Here is a 9,768-nt window from a genome sequence, read left to right on the forward strand (position 1 = left end):
TTCTTTGGGGCTTTGTCCATGATTAGATTATACTAAATTACAGAGTACGGATATCAGGCAATTACTCTCTGCTTTTAACTATTCAGTTCATGGTTAATCCGTGTACCTCAGTAATTATGAAATCACACCAGCGTGGTCACAGAGAAAGCACCTCATCATCTCCATCTTGAGAGGCTAGGCTCCAGTCACCCTGCGATTATCTGGGTCCTGTAAGTGTCAACAAGACATTCCTACCCACCAGGGGCCAATCTCCCCTCAGTCACCTTCAATCATTGCGGGTTTCCAGCACACTGTGCTTTATAAATCTCTAGAAGGAGGATAGGAAAAGCTGAAGGGGGGAGGGTCAGTTCCCTGGTGGCTCTGGGTCAGTTCCTTGTGTGTGTGTGTGTGTGTGTGTGTGTGTGTGTGTGTGTGTGTGTGTGTACACGTGCATGTGCATGCAGAAGACAGAGATATTACATATCTTCCTCAATTGCTCTCCCCACCCAGCCTACAGCTCACCAATCTGACTAGTCTGGCTCCCCACTGAGCTCCAGGGATCCTCCTCTCTCTGCCTCCCCAGCACAGGGATGACAGGTGGACACCACTGTGCCCAGCTTTTATGTGGGGGCTGGGGACCGAATGGGTCTTCATGCTTGAATTGTGTGTGTGTGTGTGTGTGTGTGTGTGTGTGTGTGTGTGTGTATCTGTCTGTGTGTGGGTGTGAACAAGTGAGTGTGGTGTCCACAGAGGTCAGAGGAGGATGTCAGATCCTCCTGGAGCTGCAGTCAGGACGGTTGTGAGCTGTCCATTGTGGGTGTTGGGAACCAAGCTTGGGTCCTTCTAGAACAATATAGGTTTTTTAACTGATGAACCATCTCTCCAGTCCGTTTTGTTTTGTTTTTTTGAAGTGAGACTGTATCTTACTTTTTCTTGTTTTCTGAAAACAAGATCATTTCGTTTCATCTCGGTTCAGCTCATGGATCTTCCCCACCCTCCCTCTGATTTTCATTATTTCCAGAGCTCCTGAGCATCCTGCAGGCGGTGGAATCCACAGTCCAGGAAACTGGAGGAGCTTGTTCACAAAAAACAAACAAACCCACTTATTTGATCAGACTGAACAACAGAAGAGTAGCAGGATGAGGAGCAGGAGAGAGCTGGCAGGCCTCCTCCTGGGGGGCGGGGGGGGGCACTGACAGGTCTCCCCCGGGGGGGGCGGGGGCTGACAGGTCTCCCCCTGGGGGAGCGGGGGCGGGCACTGACAGGCCTCCCCCTGGGGGGGCGGGGGCATGGTGCATACAGGTACCGTTGCCTCCCAAGTCCCCTTTGTGGCTCTTTACCAGGCACATCCGAGGGCTGCGGGGTGGGAGCATGCACTGGCCACCGCCCTGTGCTGAACGAAGCCCTGCTCTTCTGCAGAGGCTGCAGCACCAGGACCCAGGGGCAGTGCTCCACCAACCAATTTCCAGCTTAAAAATACTAATAAAAAAAAAGAATTCTAAAAAGACTGCATGTGCAAAATCATCCAGGGAGTTGTCCCTTCCCAGATCTGCTCTGCTCTCCAAACCCCAGGAACTTAGGAAAAAAACCTAGAGGGTACCAGTCCCCCGCTCCCCCGACCCCTGCCAGTACCCTGGAAATGGGAGTTCTCTTCTGGTGACAGAGAAGGTGGTCTCACCACAGGGCAGAGGGTGAGGAAAACATACAAATGATGTTTCTTGTCTAGAAGAATGCTGGAGCCTCGTTTTTCTGCTTTTGGAACTATGTGGCAGATAACAGGGTGGACTGGCTGTGGGAGCTGGGATGGGTGAGGTGTAGTTAGGGTACAGTCACCATGGCAGGCCTCTCCATCTGGAGGTCAAATCTTGGCATCAGTTCCCAGACACTCACAGCCGCTCTGAGGCATGTGGTGTGTGTTTTGGGAGTGTGTGGAATCTTGTAGCAGGGCAGGGTCACTTCCCTCAGAAGTCCTCAGGTAACTCAGCATCCCAAACAAGATGGTGGGTGAGGGGTTTCTGTCCTGGTCACCGGCAGGCAGGTGGCAGTGGGGGTGGGGCAGTGTCTAATTGCCAGTAACTGCTGATGGGAGCCGGGATTCCTGTGTGGCTCCAGTTTATAAATAAATGAACATTTGTTAGTATAAGTCAGAATGAAATTTCCCATCCAGTTCTGTTTAGGAGGCAGAACTAAGTGGGCTGGCTGTGTGGTTTGGCTTCGGACGCTGAAAACTACCGTCACAAGGTAACAATGACGACTGTCACTTGCCCTCTGCTGGGCTTCAGTCCCGGCTGGCTCTCCGTCAGGGATTACACTTGGCTTTTCAGAGCTTCATCCAGGTTAAAAGCTGGTTAGAAGTTACTCAGCGGGGCAAGCGTGGAGGCCTTCACATCCTGAACAGAAACTGGACCAGGAGTCAGGGGACTGGACAATGGCCCAGGTCCTTGTGTTGATACTGAGTCGTGAATGGGCAGAACTGCCACCTCTCTGGGCCTCAGTTTCCCTCCAGCACGGGGGGGGGGGGAGCGGGCAACACATCTTTTCATCTTTGTTAACATTTGAACTTGGCTGTTGCCAGAAGCACACATTTTGCTAATGTGCAGACAGCTCTCTCTGAGGGTTACTCCTCCTACCCCCCCTTTTCCTCACAGCCCCAATTTGCCCTTTGGAAATTAGGCCATTAAATAAAAGAGGCATCTCACGGGAGTGAAGCTTTATTTGCTGGAGAGGGAGGGGTGTGCTCTGAAGAGGGGCTTTGTTTCCCAGCCGGTACGGATGCAGGCTCCCGGCCACTCACTGGAGTGGGCAGGACATCAGGTGGTCCCCTCCTGCTCTCTGTAGAGCCATCACTGGGCTGCAGGTGAAGAACACCGACCTGCTCATAAAACAGCCTTCTCACTGGGCCCCCAGGTCGGGCAGGAGGGCAGCAGGTGGGAGGCACAGGCAGTGCCTGGAAGCTCTCTGTAGCCTGGGGCAAGTCATTTAACCTCGAAGCTTTGCCATCTCCAACACCTCCTCCCTTCCCTCCTCTCCTTCCAGGGACTAGGAGAAGTAATTAGTGGCTGTTTGTCAGACAAAATCTAGCTTTGCACAACTAACTGGAGCAGACTTTGAACTAGGCAAGGCCAGAAGGATGAGGGATTTCAATTTGCAAAATGAATAGGAAAAAAAAGGAATCCGAAGCAGGGGAAAACTGTGTTTGCATGTTCCTTCCTGGGCTCTCAGTGGTATCTGGGAGGGAATGAGAATATCTGGGCAGCTTTGGTGGGTCAGAAGGGCACCTGGAAGGGACTTGAGCTTGGGGCACGGTGGCCACCGGTGTGCAGCAGAGCAACCTGCCTCTTCTGCACTGGGAGGAGACAGCTATTTTCAAGTGCTGAGTGGAAACAAACTGGCTGCCCTCAACCCTGTTCCTGGTGCCTCATAGAATTTCAATGCCAGGGTGGGTGGAGGCCCGCCCGGCCTGAGCCACAGAGACACCACCCTCCCCGTGCTTACCGAGGGGGTCTAGTGGCAGGGCCTCCCTCAGCAACCCGACCAGGGCGGCCTGGTTGTCTCCCGCTGCCTGGAGGTCATTCTCCTCCAGTCTGCATGGGGGCAGTCAGCTGTGAAATGAGCAGAGTTAACCTGCGGGTGGGCGAGGCGGAGGGGTGCTAACCCCCAGGCGCCCTACAGGTGTCAGGAGGACCTATAATAGCACATCACTCTGCTCCACCCCCACCCATGCCTTGGGATTCTAGAGCCAGATGGAAATTCCGGTCTTCTCCACTTCTCATCAAAGGGCTGAGTCTTGCTGGGGAGGTTGGGCTGAAGGAGAATGTGGCAGTGGGCAGAAACCACCTGTGTTCTCATGGGGAAGAGAATCGCTGCCATGATCGGATCGGAGCTCACATTGGAAACTCACTGAGTGCTAGGCTTGTCCCAAGTGATGCTGCCGCCGCCGCCGGGAAGGGGAAAATTTAGTGTTCACACTTTGCAGGGGGGAGGCCTCAGAGGCTCCAGGGCAAATGGAGGAGGCTAACCTCACCCCTGCAGGACCTCCAGCCATGCATGGGCCCCTGGGAAGGATGGGCCCTTGTCTTCCTGTCCCCTGAGCACTGAGAGTCCCAGGAGGAGGCTTCCACACTGAGTAGATGACACCCACAGGCTTCCTGAGTGACCAGTGAGAGCCAGAAGACGGGCCTCCTTCCACGATGACTCCAGTGTGATTTCAGCAAGGCCCCCCTCTCCTGAGACGTTACTCCTGGGCTCCTTTTTGTGGGATTGTATAACTAAAGTCCCTGGGGTTCTCCTAGTCCTGATTCCAACTCCACCATGTCTTCAGCGACAGGCACATTCTCACCTTTGCCCTCATTTTCTCCTTTTTTTCCCCCCCCAGAGCTGAGGACCGAACCCAGGGCCTTGTGCTTGCTAGGCAAGCGCTCTACCACTGAGCTAAATCCCAACCCCCCTCCTTCTCTCCTAAGACTACTGTTTACCTGATTGGATGGCAGCTCTGGCTGGATGCTGATGGCTCCTTGCACTTTAGAGGCTGTGCTGGCTGGTTTTATGTCAGCTTGGCACAAGCTGTAGCTGTCTGGTAGGAGGGAACCTCAATTGAAAATGCCTCCACAAGGTCAGTCTGTAGGCAAGTCTATAGGGCATTTTCTTAATTAGTGGCTGATAGGGGAGGGCCCAGCCCATTGTGGATGGTGCCATCCCTGGGCTGGAGGTCCTGGGTTCTACAAGAAAGCAGACAGAGCAAGCCATGATGAGCAAGCCAGTAAGCAGCACTCCTCCATGGCCTCTGCATCAGCTCCTGCCTCCAGGTTCCTGCCCTGCTTCAGTTCCTGTCTTAACTTCCATTGATGATGAACAGTGATGTGGAAGTGGAAGCCAAGTAAACTCTTTCCTCCCCAAGTTTCTCGGCCTTGGTGTTCACCAGAGCAATAGAAACCCTGACTAAGAGCTGCCCAGCCTGACACCTTGTTTCTCCTCTGCCTCCCTGCCTCAGCTGGAGTCCTGCTAGCTGCTCAAGTATGAACCTGAGATACCAGCCCCTCGGCTCTGCTCCTCCATCCGTTTATGATTCTCTTTCTTCATATCCTGCATCACAACCTTCCAGAAAGTCCTGTGGGTCTCTATCTCTCCAACCACTCCGGGTCTCCACCCCCAACTTCCGTTTTCCTCCATGCCTGCAGTTCCCCGGCACCCCCATGGCCTCCCTATTTCTGCCTTTGGTGTTAGGCCCATTCTCAGATACAGCAGTTGTAAATGTAAATCAGACCATGTTCCTCTGTTGATCAAAAGCCCCCAAAGGCTCTGCCTCAGAGAGTGAACCCCAAGTCCCATCTGTTCTGACCCCACTCTCCCTCATCCCTCAGTTCTGGACTCTCTCTTCTCATTATTTCTGCAGGCACCATGCTCTTCTCTGCCCCAGGACCCTTGCACTGCTGATGTTTCCTTTGCCTGGATGTCTCTCCCCCAAGATATCCTCGACCTCCTTCTCTTCGGGTTTTGTATTTAATAGAACCTATCCTCAATCCCTGCCCCCATTCTGCTCCCATCCCACCCCCATCTCCGCCCCCATCCTCCCCTCATCCCTGCTCTCATCCCCCACCCCCATCCCCACCCCTGCTCTTTGATAAACCCACCCACCTCATCTGCTCTCCGGGCTTGGTCTTCCTGCAGGCTTCCTGTCGTTGTGTGCCGCACTATAGGACTTGACTATTTTCCTGTTTAGGGCTGGTTCCTCTAGTTAGTCTTCTCTGCTCTGCCTTGAGGGCAGGGGATAGTCTCTACTTCCTTCACTCTTTCCCTAGTGCCTGGTGAGTACAAGGGCTCATCCACCCATCACCTTCAACCCCCAGTAAGTTCCCAGTGCCAGGGACCAGGCCTGGGTCTGGGGCCCTACTGTGTTCCTGCCCAGGACAGATGGACAGACAGCCATCTCCCTCCTGAGGACACTATCTCCTGCCTTCTCAGCTGCAGCCTCCTCTGGGGTGGGGCTCCTGCTCTCCATTTGGGTTCAAAGCAGATGCCTCCTTCAAAAAGCCTTGTGCCCTGAGTACTCCAGTCATCCTCTGCCCCCTTCTCCGCCTCCCCTGCACACACTGTGCCCTGTGTACTCCAGTCATCCTCTGCTCCTTTCTCCTCCTCCCCTGCACACTGTGCCCTGAGTACTCCAGTCATCCTCTGCTCCCTTCTCTGCCTCCCCTGCACACACTGTGCCCTGAGTACTCCAGTCATCCTCTGCTCCCTTCTCCTCCTCCCCTGCACACACTGTGCCCTGAGTACTCCAGTCATCCTCTGTTCCCTTCTCCGCCTCCCCTGCACACTGTGCCCTGAGTACTCCAGTCATCCTCTGCCCCCTTCTCCTCCTCCCCTGCACACACTGTGCCCTGAGTACTCCAGTCATCCTCTGCTCCCTTCTCCTCCTCCCCTGCACACACTGTGCCCTGAGTACTCCAGTCATCCTCTGCCCCCTTCTCCTCCTCCCCTGCACACACTGTGCCCTGAGTACTCCAGTCATCCTCTGCTCCCTTCTCCTCCTCCCCTGCACACTGTGCCCTGAGTACTCCAGTCATCCTCTGTTCCCTTCTCCGCCTTCCCTGCACACACTGTGCCCTGAGTACTCCAGTCATCCTCTGCTCCCTTCTCCTCCTCCCCTGCACACTGTGCCCTGAGTACTCCAGTCATCCTCTGCTCCCTTCTCCGCCTCCCCTGCACACACTGTGCTCTGAGTACTCCAGTCATCCTCTGCCCCCTTCTCCGCCTCCCCTGCACACACTGTGCCCTGTGTACTCCAGTCATCCTCTGCTCCTTTCTCCTCCTCCCCTGCACACTGTGCCCTGAGTACTCCAGTCATCCTCTGCTCCCTTCTCTGCCTCCCCTGCACACACTGTGCCCTGAGTACTCCAGTCATCCTCTGCTCCCTTCTCCTCCTCCCCTGCACACACTGTGCCCTGAGTACTCCAGTCATCCTCTGTTCCCTTCTCCGCCTCCCCTGCACACTGTGCCCTGAGTACTCCAGTCATCCTCTGCCCCCTTCTCCTCCTCCCCTGCACACACTGTGCCCTGAGTACTCCAGTCATCCTCTGCTCCCTTCTCCTCCTCCCCTGCACACACTGTGCCCTGAGTACTCCAGTCATCCTCTGCCCCCTTCTCCTCCTCCCCTGCACACACTGTGCCCTGAGTACTCCAGTCATCCTCTGCTCCCTTCTCCTCCTCCCCTGCACACTGTGCCCTGAGTACTCCAGTCATCCTCTGTTCCCTTCTCCGCCTTCCCTGCACACACTGTGCCCTGAGTACTCCAGTCATCCTCTGCTCCCTTCTCCTCCTCCCCTGCACACTGTGCCCTGAGTACTCCAGTCATCCTCTGCTCCCTTCTCCGCCTCCCCTGCACACACTGTGCTCTGAGTACTCCAGTCATCCTCTGCTCCCTTCTCCTCCTCCCCTGCACACTGTGCCCTGAGTACTCCAGTCGTCCTCTGCTCCCTTCTCCGCCTCCCCTGCACACTGTGCCCTGAGTACTCCGGTCATCCTCTGCTCCCTTCTCAGATGCCTGCCTGGTTTTGTCTCATTGTTCTGTCCATCTTTTTGTCCCATGACCAAGCTCATGCCTAGATGGCCTGGTCACCCTTAGGGCCTACAACATTCCACCTCTGGCTGTCCTTGCCAGGTCGGGGGATCACACCCCACACTGTTTCCTTTTGTGGTCCCCAGTGTCTGCTCATCTTGATAATTTGTGTTTCTTCTTCCAAAGTGGGTTCCTGGAGGTCCGCAAGTCCTGCCTCCTTGGTCTCTTGCTGGAGGCCCACGACTTCTGCACCTGCTCCATTCTCTTTCCTACAGCAGTGATCTCATTGACGGAAGTGCCTTCCTCCAGCCACTTTGACGACCCTCGCCTATTTCTGACCACTTGGCCCAAACTCCCAAGACCCAGAGAGCCTTTATCTCCCATGTCTCCTACATGATGCCTCTCAGATGCCCAGTGGCTTGAGGACAGGCTTGGGGTCATTCACCAACAAGCCACTTCCAAGACATCATTCGTTGGTGCTTAAAACAGAAAAAATATCACCCAGACCATTACTGTTAATTAACTTAAAACGCTGTGAGTAACGACTGCCCTTCATGCATATTCAAGTGTGCAAATGTGTCTTTCTTAGCAGAGAGCCTATAAAGAAGGTAGCTGACAGCCTAGCTTGAGAGGACACCATGGGGTGGCCAGGAACTCCCAGCCCCTGGGAAGTGATTTATAAGAGGTAAGACAGGGAGAAGAGTTATGGGCAAGGGAATAGGCAGTTTCTTCATAAAAATTTTGGCTTCCAGCAATTACAAGGAAAACCACTGTGCACATTAATACAGCTCGTTCGGGGGTTGCATTAGGGAGCTGGTACTCCTATGAGTCACACTGTTCCAGTCTACCCCAGCCAGCCTGAAGCATGCTGGCCCTCCACTCAGATAAACCTCGTTCTTGGCATCTCTGACGACACTTGAGATTGTCCTGTGACCTGCCCAGAAGACACCAGAGCGATCTGGTCATCTTAGCCAGTGTCAGCTTGTTCCAGAGGGACATCTGGATTCAGCATGGCCTGTCCCATACTGGGGTACACTCAGGGACAGGCTGGAGTGGAGCAAGGGGCCAGGTCCCCAGACAACTTCTCAGACTCAGGCTGGGTGGGACTAGGAGAACTCCCTTTTGTCATCTGTGGATTCAAGGGACCCCAATGCCTGCTCAGCCTCCAGACTCCCCTGAGTGAGTGTGTGTGTGTATGAGTGTGTGTGAGTGTGTGTGTGTGTGTTCTGCATTCTCTGAAGTTCACTGTGGGTGAAGATGGGATGAAGGCTTTGGTCTGGAAGGTCAGTATGGCAGCTGCATACACCACTAGCAGGACGACACAGCCTTGCGGGACACCATCCTGGAATCTTTGTGGGGAACGTGGACAGGGTTAAGGTACAGTGATGGGCTGCTATGTTGTAAGTGGGAGCCCCACTCTGGTGCAAACCCAGCTTGTAGCTTCTGAGCAAATGCTTGGTTTCTCTGTGCTGGGCCCCAGCATCTGATTCCCTAGTGAACTCTGAACTCCCTGTCCCAGAGTGGTGGCCCCAGTGAAGATCTGCGGAGAGATGCCCAGCCTGCACATTCCGCTCGGTGGTTCATTGTTAGGTGAGGTCAGATGGTTGCCTAATGGGGCAGGAGGAGTCTCATCGCTCAGAAAAAAAACCTCATAAATTACCAACAGAGCCCAAGGAGCCTTCCCCTTCCGGGATGATGGAAAGGATAGTTCTGGAGCCATCAACTCATGTGGGGAAGAAGGCAGATTGAAAACTTCATCATCTATGGGCTGACAGTAGGGTCCTCCCCTACTGGGCGAGCACCAGCTCAGGACAGGCTCTTTCCACTCTGTGGGTCCTCCCTGCCTGTTGGCCATGATGCCTCCTGCTGATAACCCAGGCAGTGTGCTAGCAGGCTGCCACTCTCATTGAGGGGATGGGATGGTAGGCAGGAAGGCAGGTTATATGTGTTGGTAGGGGTGGCTCAGGTCATGCCAGGAGAGGTTGGCATGGAGACTGTAGAAGTGATTTAAGGAAGAGGGTCAGGGTGGCCTTGGACTAGGTGGCATGGCCAAGCTGGGCACCAGCCTCTGGTGGCTCACTCAGAGACAGCAGGACTTGTTGTAGCCCGCTAGGTTTCCTAGTGGCTGTACCCAGCAGGACTGCATAGAAGGTTGATTGGACCACGGGCCTGGGTACCAGGTGTTTGTAAGTGTCTACACTTGACTGTAACTAGCAAGGGGGAGGTCTTTTGCT

Source organism: Peromyscus eremicus, chromosome 16_21 (genome assembly GCF_949786415.1).
Source record: "Peromyscus eremicus chromosome 16_21, PerEre_H2_v1, whole genome shotgun sequence".
Lineage (NCBI taxonomy): Eukaryota > Metazoa > Chordata > Mammalia > Rodentia > Cricetidae > Peromyscus > Peromyscus eremicus.